Raw genomic sequence first — 20,668 nt, forward strand, 5'->3', positions numbered from 1 at the left:
CAGGCACTAGGTTGAATTTGGCCCACAGGTCACGAGTTTGCCGTCCCCTACATTAAACCAATTGTATTAGCTCTTTTCCTAACTTCTAGTAAAACACAATAAACACAGCTTCTCTTCATAAATGCAAAGTGGTAATGACGGATTTTCTCATATCAAAAAGATTACTCCTGTTATAATTTCTATAAAGTAACTACTCTAGCATATCTTTTAATTAATGTAAAGGATAAAAATTAAAATAGTTATTTAAAATATCTTTATATTAAGCATTTGATGGACAGCTAAGCTGATTCAGGTCTCTATTAATCCTAATTCTGCCACACACTTACTGTTCAATATCTGAAGCTGTCCTTCACTCTTATCTGTCACAATTCCTTATTTGTAAGAGAAAAGAAAGTACAATGACGAAATTCCAATATAAATCCATGAAACTAAGAAAACTCATTCAGTCAATCATGGTTAAAAAAAAAAAAAAACCCACAGTACATTCCTCCCATGTTCCTAAAGGAAAAGGAATTCATGTTGCTTTTACTCAACAGATACTTATCAAGCACATATTATGTGCAAGGCAATGTGAAATACAGCAGCCTCTCTGGCATGTGTACAAGAATCATTCATCATTTTTTCTGCATTCACAAATAAGTGTCTGAAACAGTTAAATGAAAATGCCATCATTATTTTGATAAACCTCAGAAGAAATGCAACCACCTTCACTCAAGGATCAATATGACCCAGAGTTTTCAAGACCCAAAGTTCTCCAGGGAGTGCTACAAATTGACCGGATCATCTCTTAGTGCTTGATTTGACATGAGATACAGTGAAAGACACGCAAACCTCTAGGTGAAGAGCCACATCTCAGACAGTCCATATTGGCTGGACAGGCGCAGTGGCTCACGGAGGCAGGCTGCATCTTCCACAAGTCAATTGTGAATTACTCTTCCTAAATTGGCTCCACAGCTGCGATTTTCAGTTCCTAGAGTACCCTCCAAATAGCTGGTTGTAGGAAAAAACTAAAAGCTGCTTTTTCCCCAAACACACACCTTTTGGCTATCTGCCATTCCAACTCATGAAGGACATACAAAGCTGAAAAAGAACATGCCTGGGACTCTATTAGAAAAACGGTAGATCAAAATTTGGCATAGGGCCTGCTGTCAGGCACTCAAACACATAACTTATTCCAGTTTTGGAGACCTATGTTTTGGAGTGGATCTATGAAACAAACTTGGCTCAAAAGGAGCCTAAAGTACTCATCCCCAAACAAGGGAGAATCAAGGAAACTGTGCCCAACTCTTCTTTTGTTTATTTTCAGAAGAAATGAGGAATCTTTTAAAAAGGAAAATAGAGGAAGCTAAGACTATTACTTCAATATTAACCCCTTTCTGGGAATTTGAAGGAAACTCACAATCTGGCAGTACATTTGAGTTACGAAGACTGAATTTCGTTATCTTTCAGACAGCAGACATTCTGCTTTTATCTAATCAATTGCATGTGCTAGAGAGTTAGGCGATCTGGACGTGAACGATAAATGTAGATGAAAGATGATATTTCATCCTTTCATATTTAAGCAGTGGTAACCTGGGCTTAATGTAACACATCTGTGCAGGTATGATATCTGTATATGGCATATATATACATATATACATATATACACACACATACACATATATCACATATATATGGGGAGAAAGGTAGAGAAAGAAAGAGATGAACAGTGAAGAAAATATTATCTTTCACATACACACCTATTACACATAAACATACACAGATATAGAAAGACAGAACAGAGAACAAACCTATCACCTCTCAGAGAAAAATGATTCAAGTCCTTTCAATCCTTCAAAAGCGTGCTTTCTTTGAGCCTGGATTATTAGATAATTCCTGCATTACTATTTTCCACAGCTATTCTTCTGAAATTGTGTCAGGTTTTAATCTGCAGGTTAAATTAGACGCCTTTCTCACCTGGCGTATCTTTCAAACCCTGCAACTGTCTTTACAACCCTTCTGGTTTCATGGAAATTTCCCCAGGTTGACATTTAGTTACATGACTGAATTCTAAATAGGAATTAATAAAATGATTAATTTACTCTTCTTTTCTCCTCTCTCTCTCTGGTATCCCCCATGAGTCATGGTTGGCCATCTACAAGAACAAAATATCTAACTGAGGAAAACTGTCTTCCAACCGCAGCATCTGTCTCCCTGGCAAGCTCTGCTGACAGTTGGGGCCTGGCTCTGGAGCTGTTCAAGAATCTCTTTCGGGCTGAGCTATTAGTGGGCTCTCATCCTCCCAGGTGCTGCTTCCTACTGATTCCACTCAATGTGAAAGATGGATTTGTATATATTTATCCTTCTGAGAATCTGCTATTGTGCAAATATCTCAAATTGAGACCCCCATGGGAGGGCGCACACGACACAGGAGGACTTGCATTCCTTTTCCAGCAAAATATCCATAAAATAGCTTGGGGGTTCCCTAGGGTCTGCTTCTGAGTATTATATAAGCAGCTTCTCCTTCAGAGAGGGAAAGAGATGCTTCAAGACACAGAAATAAAAATGCCCACAGTTCTCTAAGGGAATTTCAAAATAGCAAGTTGCTTAAATACCAAGGAAAGCACCTGGTTCTTCTCCAAGCCTAAAGATAGCTTGTGATAGTTTAAGAAACGTAAGTGGGGGCGGTGGAGGGGAGAGGGGCATGGGGAGGTCAGGAACTGCACTAGCGAAATTGTGGAACACACAGAATAATCTGGCATGCACATCTGAGCAAGTTCTGTCATTTCTAAAATTCTATAAAAAGCACTTAGTTAAAGAAGTTTTATGTTTTGGTTTTGGGAAAATGGTTAAGGTGGAGGCACGTTTTGTAGGCATGATACTCCAATAACAGCACATCTGTCTTGCTCTAATTCAGAGCTTAAAATACTTCTGTCAGGTTCTCCCTTTCTCTTCTTAAAAATTTCTTCCCAATTCTACTTTATCCACTTTTTTTTCAAACAATTACTCAACCCTTAGACCCCCTGGAGGCTTCTGACTCTTAAAAGAATTAGAAAAGATCTCCAGTTATTATTAGATTCGATTTTAGATTGAGAAGGCAGAAAGCAGGTAAGACAGGCACGCCTTCTTGTTGTCTGAGTTACTTTTGAAATTTGCTTCATTCAAAGTCCAGAATAGCACGGGGCACCTTCAAACTATGAAATAAGTCAACTGGACCAATTATTTGTAACTCTCTCACTGAAAGTAAAAATAACTTAATGCCCCAAAAGACCTAAAGGCATTTAAGAGAATCCAAGAAGCTCCATACATTTAATATTTTCTAGGAATAAATACAGAGAAAAAGATTAAGCCTTCAAATATCTCACTTATGTAAGTCTGACAACAACAAAACATACACAGTGGAAAGGATTAATCTCAAACAAAACCTGGAAAAGAGGCTTTTGCACAAAACTCTTCCTCTGGCTAGATCTCTTTTGTTTACAATAAGCAATAGAATTTGGACCCATCATATATTCCTTCTTATGGTCCCCCTTGTGAATTGAGGTTGTTAAAGTAACATTGTAATTATCTTTTATCTATAGCATGATTTATTTATAATATGAAATCCCCTTTTGCATTTTTCGAGTCTTCATAAGTGAATTCTCTCCTTAACGGTCAGAAAAAATAACATTGAACTATCAAACAAATATTTATTTCACCATTCTTTTTCCAGGAAACCATGAATGTGATTCCAATGAAAACACAGCTACACATTTTGTTTTAAACATTTAAAGTTTTTTTCAATTTCAAAGGTCATATTTAGAACAGAACCAACTTTGAATGCGAATAAGTTGTAGGCCATGCCTAAAGTGGGTGTCTTTTCAAGTAAAAGATAAGACTTACTAATAGACCCATTTGTTTTCCATTAAAAATCTACTCATTGTATTCACAGCAATCCACATGCCAGTGTGTGCGCCTGCTCGGACAAAGCCTTTGCTTTGTGTGTATCAGATGCAAAATTTACTTAAATTCCAGATAATTGCAAGTGCATCTGCTAGGCTTTGTCACTGGTCTATATGAACATTTTCACAGTGTATACAAAGAGCAATTATCCAACAGCTAAAGAAAAAGAAACAGTCATTTCTGCAAATTGCAGCCAGCTCCTTTATCAAGGAATAAGTTTGTGCTAAAAGAATGCTACCCCAAAACACTTTTTTAAATAAAATGTATTCACTCACACCACATACATTAACTACACAGAACAAAAAAGGCAGCTTTTTCAACTGTTAAATTACTAGGTCTGAAACAAGGATGACTGCAATTTCAAATAAAATCATCTCACAAAACATTAAAGTTCCCCCCTGGAGGGAAAAAAAACACCCAATTTAAACCAATTTGATGCACTAGTATATATTCTTATCCTGTGTTCATGAGAAACAATTTCGCCAATTCTCATCTACTCTATTTATCATCCGGTTTTAGTTTCCTAATTTGAGATATAAGCGCACAGAATCAAGAACATGAAGGAAAGTCAAAACAGGGAATATTTAAAAAATAAATAAAACCTTGGACAATGAAAAGTCTTAATGAAAAGTCTTTGTTCTGGTCATTAAATCGTAGATTCAAATGGCCCAAGGCTCTCCTGTTGGGCTTTTTGGTCAATATTTCTCTTTCTTTCTCTCTTTCACTCTTTCCTTTTTGTTTCCCTTTTGCTTTTTCTTTTTTTGACTTCATGAACAATCCCATTTCAACTGTCACACTCAACATGGCCAGCCTTCCTTCAAAGCTCAATCCAATTTTGTGACTTTTACACCTCATGCCACCTAAACATCATCAACGGCACTCCTCTTCAACGGCCTAACAGGGCAAATGTGTTCTTTTAACAAATTTTCAAAGCTATCCACAATGATCACAGTGGTGTCATTAGAAGAGAGAGAAAACTAATACAAAGACTAAAAAATTTTTGTGATGTTTGACCTGTCTGAAATCTATCAATTCAGTGGCCATTTATTTCCTGCTTTACCTTCATTTAAATATCTTCATTATCATTTTGTAAAATGTATTATGTTACCAGCCAAAGCTATTAGTCAGTAAAAAAAATCATCTCCCTATTCCCTAAACTGGAGAACCATCATTATCATTAATATTTCATGGAACTGTATTAAATGAGACAATATTCAATATTTAACTATCTAATCCTACAGTAATTTATATTAGAAAATACTAACCATGTGAGAATTCAGCCAGTCGGATTATTTTACTGGATGAACCTTTGTCATTATTAATAACACTTCAGTATCTCAAATTTTTTTAGCACAGAATGTAACATCCAAGGACTGAAAGTGATTTTCTTTCTAATTAATTCTCAAAATCCTTGGGAGACAGTGATGGAAGGATAAATATATTAATTTGGAACTGAGAAAGCAAAGACTGAGCCTTCAGATGCAAAAGTTTTACTAGAGACGTGGATTACTTGCATGGGCCCTGCAGCTCACTAGGTTTACTAATAATTTAGTGAGGAAAACCTGTTTGAACATCAGAGAGTCTAAACTATGGGGGAAAATGCAGTTTTATTTCTTTCAAGTATCACAAGTACTCATTACCAATTTAGATGCAAAAAGTTGGTCTGATCTATTATTTGGAATTGCTATTAATTTTCTTATTGTCAATTACTGAGCCATCCAGGTATTTTCCTTAGGTACTTTAAACAAATACCCTCTACCTTTTTTCAGACCATTTATCAATTTTATGTATTTATACATAGGCAAACTTAGGCCCATTCTAGGTGAATTATCTTTAACTTCCTTAGGTGCAGAATTCCAATGGATAAAATTTTAATATGGCTCTTGGTGATAACAAAAAGAATTCTACAGGACAAACACTTTTGAGATTGGTATGTGCTAAAATCAAAAGCATTGTGTTTGATACCTTTTTAATCAGGAATGTTCTCCAGTTCATTTTAAGCAAGAGAGCTTCTTACTCCTATTAGCCTTTCAAGTCCATACCCTGAGGGACTTGCTATTCACCCCCTAAGATTCTACAGGTCACTCAGAATAATGGTAAACATTTGCTGGGGGCTTTCTGTTTATCTGTTTTTTTGACTTCCTCCCTCCTTTTATTTTGAGGAAATTTCACCATTTATACCATGCTGACAGTTGAAGTCTTTTTGTCTCATTATAGAACATGACAGCATCAGACTCTCGATGTCCCAAACTTCCTAGTTACAGGGGTATGGACACTTGATCAAGACTCAGCCAATCGGATGGATTCACCAGCCATCCTCAGAAATCCTCAGAAATTTACACACCCAACAGGAAAACAGTCAAAATCAACGTTTACATGAGGAATGCATCAGCCAAGACCCTTCCTATTTTTCTCAGCCATTGCTTCTCCAATTCAGATCAAGAAGGAACAGAAGACGGAAAAGAAATTTTGATGGTTTAGCTATGATTCCTTGGAAATGAGATATGCACATCTTGAAAATCACAGTAAAAACGACCATTTATCAAGAGCCTGGCCAGTGATACAGAAGTCGAAGCTGACTGCCCAAAGTCCAGGAAGCTATTACCTGGGGCTGTGAGAAAGGTCAGTGCCTCTGTGCACTTCTCCTTTGCCATCCACTTTCAGAGCCATTCACCTGGTACTTTTCAAGAATATTACCCTTCCCACAAATGACTGGTAAGAGATGAATTTAAAAGAGTGAATAAGTTTTGAAAAGTAAATCCCTGAACCTATATATTCACCACTTGCTTTCAAGTTCAACGAGGAAAATATTCCTTTAGAGAACACTTTTCATTTATGGGGTTTTGCGAACACTTGAAAATTTTCTTTCCTTCTCAATTCCTATAATTTCTCAAAAACCTCTCATGAAAAAAAAAGGTAAATCATAAATTGACTCACTGGTCATGAAAAATGTAAATTAACAGCTTTGGGGCATTCATTCATTCGCTGATTGAATTTGCACAGGTAACAGGCATATCCCCAAAATGACCAACATCAGAATTTGTCCTTACTCTGAAACCTAGGTGTTAACCATGGTCTGATTCCTCTTGCCAAGGATCCACAGTTTAATATTATCCCTCTGGCTTCACCTTTTACTTAAACATGTCTGTTATTAGATATCTGAATTTAAAAAAAAGAGAAAAAGAAACAAAGGAACCTGCGAAGTTATATCCCTGACCTTGCCTGAAGCTATGTTTCTCTCAGAGTAAATATATTTGGAGTTCCAGGGCAGTGCTATTAAAAACAAGACAAAAAACAAACAACAACTACTACTAACTTCTGTAATTTAAATATTATTTTAGATACACACTCACACACACACGCATAACGGTACTTTTGTCTATAGACTGCAAGCTTTTAGCCCAGAGAGCAATCATACACAGCCCCCCATCCCCAAAACTGTGTATGATTCCACGTACACCTCATGGGGGGCTTAATAAACACTTATGAATTGACTGACAAGAGAAAAACCAAGAAATGACAACCTCCAGGGTAGCCGTAACGCAATTTTAACTTGAAAATTGCCCAGAATAGACTTCACAATCTACGGGAATATACACAAATCATATAAAAAGAACTGGTGCCCCTCATATAGCTAGAGTGGCCTTAGGGAATAGCTTAGTGAAAAATCACTATCGTAGGAAGTGGAGTTCAGGCTCTCTATCTATTTACTGTTTGGCTTCTGCAGTGAAACCAGCTGAGAGCACCTTTTTTCTGTAAAAAAAAAAAAAAGTTAGAATAACTTTCAAAGTACAGATTACAATAAATGCAAAATTTAGCTCATTTCTAATATTTCCCTGCTAAGTCAACAGGTATAAAAAGCACTTCTCCCTCTCAATTCTCAAGATTCATGTTGCTATTTTAATTTCTCTGCAGACAAATGTAACAAAAGCATAATCTACAATGCTTAGTTTCTTCCACAGTAGCATCCCCAAATAAATGGTAATTAGCAATAAATCATAATTTACGCATTGTCTTCTCTACCTGATGCACTAACGAGGAGCTGCAATTCTTAAAGCACATTTCATTCAGTGTTCCCTCGAAGACAGCTCAAGACAATTCAAATGCCTCCAGTTCAAAAGTGGTTTGCTTTACTTCCTGAAGCTCATACACATGTTCTAACCTTGAGGGTGTGGACAGGACAGATTTATAAAAATTTAGCGGTCCCTGAAATTGAAGATTTACATAAATAAGATGACGCTTCTGTCAACAATCTAGCCTTGCTACATTTACTCAAAATGGTGGTTATTTCAGTTATTATCTATTTTGAAGGGCATCTTCCACAATGATAAATTTCCAAAAATGTATTTTGAGAGCAAGTGGGCAAAAAATAAGAAATAAGTCGTGCTCAAGATCCATACCATTAAACTGAAAGGGGGGGTAAAAAGGGAGAAGAAAACCATTTTTTGTTCTTTTTAAACAAAAACACTTAAGGCCAAAAATAAAAGTCTCTGCATATCTTTACCATCAAAGGCCAAACACCAAACATATTTTAATTCACTGCTTTAGCAGTGCTATCTTACCCTTTGCCCGTTACAGTTACATGTCATGGTCAATAACTTTGCAAACACCACCTTGCTGATTGCCTCACGTCCACCCTACCTTATCCCACCCCCATCCCTCGCCACCTTACAACAGACTAACCCACAGCCAAGGGGTGGGCTTGGTCATCTGCTCTGTCGGATAATTTGAGGTAGTTTTCCCCCACACACCTTTCGACATCTAAACCATGTTTTGTTTCAAAGCATACAGACCTCCTCACATTCCTTCCTAACGTTACAGTGAGTGGTCAGGAAAAAGTATGATCACTCCCAATCTTTTCTAGATTTTCCTATGTCAATCCAAACACAGTTTCGGGGGGATGCTTGCTTTTCCATTTTTAGGTACCCATCTTGGTAGCAATGAGAAAGGGTAGATTTGGGGAGGGATATTTTATCTTGTTTTCTCGGCAGTGTCCTCTGGACTGTGAGAAGTGATGATTGATCATTTTTCCACACTCATCCACAGCCCTCTCTGTGGCCACATGTAAATTCGCCAATGGATAATTAAGCAACAGACACATCCAATAAATATAATAAATAAATTTGATTTTTTTCCCTTTAGTAATTGGTTTCATCTGACTGAGTCTGATTATGTATGGGGCTATATAAACAGGATTAGAGAGGAGAAAAATTAGATGCTGGGTCACACAAATTGCAGAGCCCTAACCACTGTGAAATGTTTTTGTAATAATTATGGTATTATTCTTAGGGTTGAAATTGAGAGACGTAGTTTGTGTCTTCTCAAGAAGTTAGGTGAGGCTAAAAATAAAACTGGTGGCATGATTAATATCACAAGGAAATGGTAGCCAGCTACAGAATACACTTTCCTACTGTCTGCATCCTCTTCCCACAAACTCACATTGCCCTTCCCTCTGCCTCCATTGAATACACACAGGTGAGGCCAAACTTTGACTTAGGTCTCCAAATCTGGTGTCATATCACACCAGACTACAGGAACAGAAACGAGTTAGGCATACTACAAGGTGGAGAATGAACAGATATTCGTATACAGTTACTGCCTGAGCAAATCCTAAAATAAAAATAAATTAAATCACCCTTCAATATACTTTCAAGTGACATAAAGCAAAGCTTTATCTTGTACCTTTGAAAAAGCACCCACCCCTATTCCCATTTACTTCCTTAGACATCCTTTTGGCGTCAAATTATTCTTACCATAAGATTTAGCTGGAAGCAGAGCACAGTACCCGGCCTGTCTTGGGAATTCAAAAACTGCTTATTGAGGGAATAAAAAATAAAAGACCAAAGTATACTTTCCTGCAGCTTTAATTTGCCTAAGTTCCTTCTAAGTAATATCTACTGGAATGTGTAGCATATAACCATATACTCTTACATTTGAAATGGTTTAGAAAAATTATCACAGTGAAGATCACAAAGTCTGTTGCAATGAGATTTCAGATAATGATTATGATTTTAGCTACATAGATATTTACTGTTTGAATTAGCCATATGCGTGGACATAGCTATCTTTTCTAATAGTTCAGTTTCATTCTTAGAAATAAGCTAAGAACTTGACTATTTCTAACATTCAAAATGAAACTTTGAAGTGCCACTTTTTTTTAAATGTGTTACAAATATAGCAAGCAGCTTATACAATTTTGTGAAATGGTTATTTTACAGTATGGGACTTTTTTTAACCTTTGCCAAAATCATTTCTATTTAATGATGTACTTCTTTCTCCACATATACCCTTAGTCCTCTAATTAAAGTAGGAGAAATGCCAAAACACTGAGTATCAGTTAAATCCTAAGCAATAATAAAAATGACATTTAAACATAAGCCTTTTCCAAAAGAATCCTCTCCAGAATTGTCCTCTCTAAAGATTTTAAATCAGTATGTTATTGTTAGCATCAATTTTATCTTCATCATATGAATTACATTCTCCGACTTTAGTCCTTGTCTCCTGATTGGTAAATGGAAAATTGGGACACCTAAACAAACAAAAGAAATGACTTATTCTTTTGAACCAAATTCATAAATAAGTTCTTTATTTTACAGGGTCCATAACTCCCTTTTACATAACTTAAAAATAAGGACTTTACCAAGGTCATATGAATAGAAATAAATCATACACAATTTCTAATATTTTTTAACAGGCTTGAGTCTATATAGCTAAATAATTTAGCCATCAGAACAATTAAATAGACCATCTTCTGGAAAGCTGAGATCCAAACTTTTACAGATCTGCCTCTGCAAAAATCATAAATGAATGCAAGGATAACAACTGAGCTGAGAAATCTAGCATGATATTTACATTACAATAACCTGTGGCAGAACTATAAACCTAGAGACAGGAGTAGCCCTGGGCAGTTTCACTAGGTGATCCAAACAAATATCAAGGAGAGCAAAGCCTCCACTGAAAGAATTGCAGTCAAGGCCTGAGAGGTATAAACTTTTAAAGAAACCATCTTCCTCCTCCCAAACCACACACTCCTATTTTCCAAGCCAAATGCGGTACCTTTAGCACCCATCACCAATATTCTGGCAGAGCCACACAGTGGTGATGAGATGAGAGATCCAGTCAGTTGTTCCATCAGAGTCAAGGATCAACTCATATTGTCCAGGGGGAAAAAATTTTCACTGGGGCAAATAGATTTTATTTTAACATATTAACCGTATTATTTAGTCTCGATTTCTCTTCACTAAACTTACATGAAAAGAGTTAAAACACCTGCTCTCTTTTCATCTACACGACTGCCGAAAAAGCACATAATTGTACTTTTTTCCTGATAATTCTTTTTATCTAAAAGGCATGTAATTCTACACTTAAGAGAGGTGGACCAATTAAAGCTTTCAGCAAAAATGAAGGAACTTTATTTGCAAACTATTTCTTATTTTTTGCCATTAAGAATTCATTTAAAAGGCTGTAATATCTCGAGTTCAAAATCACATTGTAGTATGCAATATATAAGTAGACTAGGGAGGTGAGTAACATGAATTTCCGGGAGAACATTTTATACCTCTTCAACTTTATGAAATCTTTTGGAAATATGAGCAACACTCTTAGCACAGCTAAAATAATTGGTAATAGTGGTTTATCTTTGTTAGGTAGAGGAAACAAAGCAAAATAAAAAAAAAAAACCCTGTAAGTTATAATAATACAAAGTCCTGAACAATGTGAATGTTCTTTCTATAAAGCAAAATAGAAATGAGAAATACAAAGAAATACTTTGACAAAGCTGCTATTTGCTCTCACCACACAAGACTCTTATAAAATTACTGTTAGTTGCACAAAATTTTAAATGGGGTATTATCTAAATAGAAACTCTATCACATTTTATGAAATATTGCTATGTTCCTTTCCATTAAGAACATATCAAAAGACATCCTCCCACGGCCCCCAAAAATTGTTCTTGCAATCTTCCCTGAAGGTTGTGAATCTATTGTATGTACCAAGAGTGCGGAATGGAAGGTTTCTCCCTGTGAATATATCAGGCTACTAGGAACCAGTAATTCAAAGAATAAAACTGTTGCTTCACACAAAGTACCCAGTGAAAGACAAAAACATATACTTTCCACATAGCCCCATTGAGGTAGTAGCCTGATACAAGTTTTCTCTCTTTAAATCTGACTTTCAGTTTAAGTTTGAGTTCTTAACTGGGGAGGGATAAAAAGGCCCTTGGCAATGACCTTGACCATATTTAACCAGAAATCACTTCTCAAAATTAGTCTACACAGAATAGAAAACAATGGAAATGCTCGCCAATACAGGTTTTCCTTAAAAACACGCAAGTAGTTCCAAGTTCCCTTCAATTACACAATGAAAAAATAGCAATCACTTTTAAGAAACGTTCAGACACCTCATACATGCAGAGAGACCTCCACTCTTAACAAAATGAAAAGAGGAACACTCACCATAGAGGCAAATGTTATTCTTAAGTTCCCTGAAGCAACAGCCTCTTTCTATACAGCCTTCTCCCCCAAAATAAGTTACCTTCTCCCCACAATGTTGAAATTCCACACAAACATGGATTAAAGGTAAACTACCTAATTTACGGACAAGTTCAGCAAGAGGATAGTATTATTTGATACATTTACCTGAGATCAACGCCAAGCACAGAAAGTTAAAATAAGCCTAGTTAAGATTTAATGGCAAAGTTAATAACAATAACCATAGTCATAAAACCACCACCAAGGCACAAACACTATACCACACAGAATCATGGCAGAGAAACTACAAATCCAGCTGATTGAACAGTAATCTAACCAGACAGTACACCCAAAACGGAGATATGTTTAATATTTTAACACAAATTCTCAGAGCTTCTCAGAAGTTGCCAGGAAACTAGAAAGTAGAAACAGGGGTGGGTGGGTAAAAATCAACCTCAGCAGGAAAGGACACGCTCTTTAAATCAATGGACTCTTGGTCTTCACATCTAGTGAAGATGCTGAAATTGAAGCCAATTGTGATGTTTCATAAATAAATTCATGCTCTGAATTTATTACATAACAATTAGAAATCTTGCCCCATGGGCCACATGAAATGAGCCCTTAGCCTGGTCAGTCATATATTCGTGCCCATGTGTGTGGACTATGCCAGAGAAATAATGCAGCTGCTCAGCATGAGGTATATTGCTTTCTGTTTTTGGTCTTAGAACCAGAAAACTATGATGCTTGAGAAGACTTGGGTTATTAGATTGTAGTTTACTCTATGAATTCATTTTTTTTTTTAATATCCAGACAAACAAGTGCTTCACTCAAAGGCAACTGCGATCCTCATGAATGGAAGTTGGGTTCCCCCCTCCAACTTGATCCAAATGGTAAATGCAAGGGTCCACGAAAATATTTTAAAATAGCAATATTGACATCTCAAGGGACCCATGAGTAAGCTGAGCTTTAATTCTAAGTAAAACACAGTTATTACCATCAGCAGACTACAAAAGAAGTAAGCTTTAGATCTCAGGAATCCTGTCCACAATTTCAAGAAAAGCTTTTGTCAACACAGGCAACCCAGAACAGGTGAATTTGCATGGTGTCTTGGAATAGACTGTCTTCTATATAAAAGGGTCTGACTAGTTGAGCTAATTTCCAGTTTGTTTCTTTTTTCAGTCCTGAACAGGCTGCACTGTTTGATGCTGTTCTTCCAACATCAGCTAAGTTTACATTAAAACAAAGTTTAACAGCCTGATTGCAAACATACGCTTTGCACACAGGTAACTTGCTGTCCTATCGTGTGGCAACAACATAGCAGAAGCAGGCTTCCTTAAACACTAGTATTTCCCTCTGTAAAATGTCTGTGCCCCAGAATATCCCTGAGCTGGATATCCTTATGTGAGTCTAGAGTTCAGAGCTCTTCCAGATGATAATACTCACACTGAAACTGCAGTCTGCTCTACCCCAGCCTGCCCTCCTTCCATTTCAGCTGCCATTATTTTAGCTCATTTTCCCCTGGCTTAGCAGAAATTTTACAACTATAAACTGATTTCTTCTTAAACTGCTGATTTGCCTTTACTTCCTGAGCCTTCGGTTTTTCTACTGAACTGGAACTGAAAACTTAGAGGGAAAACAGCAAAACAAATGAAACACGGTAATGGCTAAGAACCCCCCAAAGAACTTAAATGATATGAATACATTAAAGAACTGCTGTACATTAATTTTAAATAATATTTCAAACAGATCCTGAAAGCAAGAGTTAAAGTCAGTTCTATTTTTAACAAAAGAGTTAGGGTTCAATTTGCATGTATTATGCTGGCTATTTTAAATAATTTTATTCCATGTGTGTGGCAGAAACTGCCCTCCCCCTCCCAATTGACAAGATGCCACATCAAGTAAGATCTAAGAGAGGGCTGGTTTGGGGTTAGAAATTGCTGTCCATGCCTCACAATTTTGAATAAAACAATACCAGCAATCTCCCTCCTTCTCCATAGCCCTAAATTTATTATTAAGTAAATTTAGCAATAGCTCAATCACTGGAGAACAGGACAGTATGTGATGCACTCAACCACTTATATGTTTATTATCTTTGCAAGCAACACGAGTAGTGATGTCTATCATTGCCTCCTACAAATCTGCAGCAATGTGATGCAAAACAGCATTTTTAAGAAATTCTCTTTTGGAATGCAAATGATTCTTCCTCCAATTTTGAATATTTGAGCCAGCATGTACCATACAGTAGTTCTGGAATCACTGGCATCTGTCATGCTGTCAAAACTGAGTCAAAATGCATTGTAATCCTGGAGAACGATAACCTTAAACATCAACGCCACGTTAAAATGCATCCTAAAAAAAAAAAAAAAAAATCCCTATAATTGCGATGAACATTAGAGAGAAACCGGCAGTCCTTCTGCAGGGAAATAACAGTCTGCTCTACGAATCTTTCCCCTCCCCCTTGAAACTCATGCAACTAATGATGACCTCCCGAAGTGCCGAATTTAAATGTTCCAGCATTCATCTGAGGATGAAGGAGAAAAAAAAATACATAGAAAACCACGAAACAAGTTGCGAACTGCACAAACGCAAGGAGAGAGAAAGAGAACTGCAGTTGATTCAGGAGCGATTGCAGAATGAGGAGCAACAGAAAGGAAACAAGGAAGCAAGAAAAGGGGGAAAAAAGCCTTAAGCATTAAAGAGTAAGAAGTGAAAAACATTTACCAGCGGCTCGGTCAGTAGCTTCGCTCCCTGACACCATCTACATAGAGAGATAACTTAGCCTAGAGTCTTCGGTCCCAGCTCGCTTTGGAGCAAAATTCCTTCACTTCGAGGGGGCAACATACACCCTCAAGAAAGAAAGAGAGAGGGAAAGAAGGGGAAAAATAATCCCAAAGACCAAGACAGGCTTTCCTCCTCCTCCCTCTTACCCGCCCCCCGGACTCCCCAAACGGTGCTCGCTTCTGCACAGTTCTGCCGGCTGTGCCGCGGAGCTGCTGCTGCCGAGGTTGCCGCGGCGGCTGCTGCTGCTGGTGCTGCTGCTGCTGCTGCTACTTCAAAAACGATTAGGAGGAGGACGCCCAAGCACGACCTGAGCCTGCGAGCCACCCAGGACCAATGTGCAACCTGCTCTGGAATCAAACCCATAACACACGCACGCACATCCAGTGGCTCCTGCACGCGAGCCCTTGCGCGCACACACGCACCCGCCCGCGCGCCGCACAGACACACGCGCACACACACACATGTACACACGAACGCGCGCGCGCGCGCACACATACATACACAAACACACACACACAGAGCGCCGCGCACCCCCCGCCCGCCCGCCCGCCAGCGCAGCCCGGGAACGGGGAGTGCGAGCCAATCCCCGGCCCCGAGCGCGCGCATAGGCCGCGGCCACGGGAGCTGGGTGGTGGCGCTGGGGCTGCAGCTGCTGGGGCTGCGGAGTATGGGACCAGGGAGGGGTTCACGGCTGCGAAAGAGGGGCGCCAGGGGCACGTGCACCCCTTTGTCTGCAGACAGAACCCCAACCGGGCGTTTCCAAGACCAGACACTGAGCGCGCAAACCCCGGGCGGTGCAGAGTTCAGTTCCGCTCTCGGTTGGCCAAGAGAGGATCCGTTCCCTGGATACACGCACCAAGGGTTCCGCTCTGGAAACCCGATGCACCACAGCTGCACCAGCTCCCTGAGCACAGGAAAACACAGAAGCCAGCGTGTCCTGCGGACGACCCGAACCCGACTTGGCTGGCGAGCATGCCCAGTGCTGTGCTGGTACCCCAGATCGCTCCCTCCAGGGTTAGGAAGGCAGAGGGGGAGAGCCAAGCGCTGTAGCTTCCTGAGGGAAGGCAGAGGTTCCAGAGCCTTCAGCCCCTGCTGACCTGCCTCCCTTGGACGGCTCAGTGACCCAGAACCTGCCCGGGAGAGCGCGGTACTGGGGAAGCTAGGCTTCCAGACCTCAGAGAGAAGTTGCTTTTTTTTCCCTTCCATAAAGAGAATTCCAAAAGGAAGTAATTCCTGGCCCAGGAGAGGCTGAATCAGATACAGGGTAATGACAGAAAACCCAGCAGGGCCTGGCGGTTGTAATAGTAAAGCTAAAGAGTATTGCTTACCTATCCTGTTCATGCTCTGTGCTATGTGATGCCCATGAATTACGTTATTTTATTCTGTCCAAACACTCTATGATCAACCCTAGAAAGAAACTGAGGCCCCAGAGTATTTTACCAACTACCAATCAGTTATAACCAATGCATCGGGAAATCTAAACCTGACGATCTGGCTCAGGCACTGGAGATACACTGCAGTGCATTGATGAACTCTAGGCATTTCCAGCAAGGTAATAACACCCTCTGGCCTTCAAACTGTACCTGGCCTGTCTTCAGCAAATCTGTGAAAAGCTGCATGCCTGAAATTTGCCCAAGTCCTAATCCTAATAATATTAATACTACTCATCTCTTGACTACTTACTTGCATACTTACCATCATAATCTTCAAAATAAGCCTATAAAGAAGCTATGGACACTGAAACAGAGATGTTCTGTTACTTCTCCAAGGGGACAGGCCCTAAATGAGGAGGGCGTTTGGTTTGTTCGACTCCAAGGTCCGTGTTGTTTTTACTAAATTATGTGTCTTCCTTAATTGCTTCCTGAATAAAGCCATGAGATGAGGGCAGAGCAGTTACTTTTTATTTCATTCAACAAACACGCATTGATTTCCTACTAACATTCACTTGTTCAACAAATATTTACTAAGCCTTGACTTCCTTCGAGGTATTGTCTTAGAGGTGACACATCCCAGTACTCTTTGAGTTTATAGTCTAGCAGGAAGATGGTGATCATATGCTTATGACACTGATGGCGAGAGCTTACCAGGAATGCCTTTCCCTCTAGTATTCATCTAGCAAACTCCTATTTGTCCTTCAGCACTCTAGTCCAGAGTCCCTTCTTCAGGGAAACCATCTGTGATCTCTCTGGCTGAGTCAAATCCCCCTTATAATAGGCTTTCAAGGCATCATGTAACTTTTCTTTTTAAAACTGGTTGCAGTTCCATTTTTCCATTTGTGTGTGATTTAGCTAGCATATGTCTCCCTAGTGCATAGCACCCTCTCGACTGTAAGCACCAAGGGACAAGAATGTGTCTACTTTCGTTTTCCATTAATCTCATGGTAGACGTTAAACTTGCTCTCACTCAGTCTCGGTCCCTTTCACACACACATACACATACACACACACACACACACACACACAAGACTCTTGGAATGGGAATAATGATTCTCAAGGTAGGGACTGTTTTTATGTCCATTTAACAGATGAATAAAATGAGGCTGAGAGAGGTTAAGTAGTTTGTCCAAGGCCACACATCTGGATAAGTGGCAGAGAAGGGCTCCAGCACAGGTCTGTCTGGTGCTGAAGTCCACATGACTAGCCCTCAGGCTCTGCTGCCTGTCTCCTGTTACCCTGTAGCCAATCAGACCCCACAAAAGTGGCTGATCGGAAATAAAGTAGACAGATTGCTGGGGTTGGCATTATGGGGGAACACAGAGATAATTCCATACTGTAGAGACTGAAAAGGCATGCACTAGGATATTAGTAATCCAACATTGGGTACTCCCATGGCAGCAGTGGTGATCAACCGTGGAGCATTTCAGCAGCGTCTCAGCACTCTAGGCACTTTGCTCAGAGCTTTTCTCATTTTAACTTTAACAACAATTCCTCTGGCTAAGTGCCATTATTCCCATTTACTGATGAGGAAACTGAGGCTCCACAACAAAAAGAAATCCACTGAACTATAAACTCCAGGGAGAAAGTGTCTATTTTTATTTTCCATTTTATCCAACAGACTTGGCAGACATTAAACTCACTCTTTTTCTCTCTTTTTCACATACAAACACACGCATGCAACTTGCCCAAGGTCTTACAGCTAGTAAGTCAGGGCTGGGATTTGAAGCTAGGTCTGTCCTACTCTAGAGTTTCAGGGGGGATTGAGGTTGGAGGGTCGGTGTGGGGTTCATGGCTTAACCATGCTCTAGTGCCCGAGGATCTAGCTGGGTCTACCAAGAAGCCACTGCTGGTGCTCTTTCTTTCTCATTAAATCTTACAAGGAATCTGAGATTCAGAGATCGAAAGTTATATGATCAAGGTCACAGGCAGTGTCATAATGCAGAGTTAGGTTTTAAAACCAGGCCTCTCTCACTGCAGATTTGTGGTACAAAGTGTCCTGAGTGGCAGATGGAGTACCCAAGGTTTTCAGAGGTTTCTAACTGGAGAGGACCAGGGGAGTCCTCACTCGGAAAAGAAATGCTGCAGGAAACCAAGCAAACCTTTGGCACCACCCTCCCCAGCTAGTCCTACTGCTCCAGAGGCCACCTTTGCCCAGGCCTTGTTCTTCAGCTTTTTCAGGCCTCACCTTGAACCCAATACCTCACCACCTCTCTGCTCATTTTCAGCAGCAGCAGTGGCTATAAACCACAGGAAAGTAAAAACTGCATTTTGCACAGTTCTGTTTCTAGCAGACTACTGGATGTGCTCAGTGACAAGGGGAGACTTTGATTACAAACAGGAAGTTTTGGTTAAACACCTTTCCATTTTGGAATATTACTTCAAAACGAGATGTCAACATATAGCCCTTTGCAGAGATTCCTAGCCTGTAAGAATTCTTACTAGTCTGTAAGAATGAGATGCTTAGATAAGGAAAAAATCTCAATCCTCTGCACTCCCTACTTTATCTCTAGTATTCATCTCCCCGTTCTGTCCTCTCTGGAGGTGCACACAAAAAGCATCCACAAATTGTATCCGTCTATTTACATACCTGTTAACTACAGACATATACATCCAGCTATAAATACATACCAGCCCTTGACTGTGAATTTGTCTTCTGCAATTGTTTGGCTATTAACTTGCTCTACACTGAAATATTATGAATACAGTGGGTGAGGGGTTGCTAAAAAAAAGTTAAATGTTAACCCCTCTTTCCTGACCCCTAAAAATAAATTTATTCCCTAGAGAATGTATCAGAAGGTGGAAAGTTCTCTGGAATTCTTGATAACCCCTTCCCATGTATATGTTAGGTTGATTTTTGTCATGAGAGCAGCAGACTCTTTAACTTGTGATAAGAATAACCCATTAAGAAAGTCATGAAGGGCAACCTTGAAGGAAAACTGCTGAAAACTTGAAACGTTAGTGGATGTTCTGCTGAGGCACCAAGGATCTAAACTTTAAAGCTTTAAAGCTTTTTGAGACGTCACCTAATAATTCTAAAGTTGACTGTTTTAATACAGATTGCCACACTTATTCCTCACACAGTTCTCTGAGGTAGGTACAGTCACGACCCCCATTTTACAGACTAGCGAAAAAACAGAGGCTCTGGAAGAGCAAACCATTTATGGCAAAGTCATACAACCAGTGAATAATCCAGCTGGGATGCAAGTCCAGGGATGTATGATGCCAAAACCCATGTGGTGAACTCTGCATTCTGCTGCCTTGAACTTCTGACCTCCCTTTGCACATGGAACCAGATGTGGGAAGGGCTGGAGGTGAGGATGGTGGCTTGTTTGCACTTGGTGTGCACAATGCTTCCTGTATAGTGGGACTACCATCCTACAAGAAAACGAAATTCAGTTTAGGTAGTCTGCCTAAAGTCGCATTATTTACTTTATCTGGCAAATCAGCAAAATGATGTATGTGGAGCTTGGTAGCTGGGACCAATCAAAACAAGTGTCTGTGGAGCAAAGACTTCTGAGTCTCCTCTGATGAGCTTTTATTCCCTTTGCTTTTAAATAGCACTGCAGTGTAGCTGTCAACCAGTTCCCAGATCGTTCCCTCTCAAAAGATATTCTCCTCAATTTCCTAGAATCCTTTACAGGGTATATGAGAGAAGAATTTCCTAAGGATGGGAAATTTAGAAGTAGAGACAAACTGAGCTTTTTAAAATCATTACAGTTCTCCATGTTCGTTTCCAATGTCTGTAAACATCCTTTTGAAGATTCATTAGATGCTATACCCTACTTTTAAGAGAGTCAGGGAAAACCCTTCAGAATGAGATCTCAACCAGCCAGATTACTCAGGTGCCATGTAGTTCCCCCATGTGCCAGTATTTGCATTTTCGCGTAGGATACCTTGTGTAGAGATGGATAAGTGGTGGCACTCTTGGTTCTATGACTTCAGGGTAGAGATTGTACCTTGTACAGTAATCATTCATCTTTCCGGAAATCAGTCAGATAAAAGAAAGACTGTCTGAGCAGCTCGCATAGATGTAATAGCATCTGAATTTAAATTCCGTAAATC

The 20,668-nt window shown here is 39.4% G+C and overlaps 1 protein-coding gene across 11 annotated transcripts in view; it reads right to left on the bottom strand.

Annotated features, from left to right (window-relative positions):
* Positions 1–20,668, bottom strand: part of TENM2 (teneurin transmembrane protein 2) — a 3,416,041-nt gene that overhangs the window by 1,145,642 nt on the left and 2,249,731 nt on the right. For 4 of the 11 annotated variants that reach the window (XM_070232938.1, XM_070232937.1, XM_023617274.2 and 1 more), the window contains exon 1: positions 15,111–15,627. The exons of 6 other annotated variants lie outside the window; for them this stretch is intronic. The gene's annotated coding sequence lies outside the window, so the exon portion shown is untranslated. Of the gene's footprint in view, positions 1–15,110; positions 15,688–20,668 lie in introns of those variants that run through there. One more of the 11 variants, XM_070232933.1, reaches the window with a different exon arrangement.

Source organism: Equus caballus, chromosome 14 (genome assembly GCF_041296265.1).
Source record: "Equus caballus isolate H_3958 breed thoroughbred chromosome 14, TB-T2T, whole genome shotgun sequence".
Lineage (NCBI taxonomy): Eukaryota > Metazoa > Chordata > Mammalia > Perissodactyla > Equidae > Equus > Equus caballus.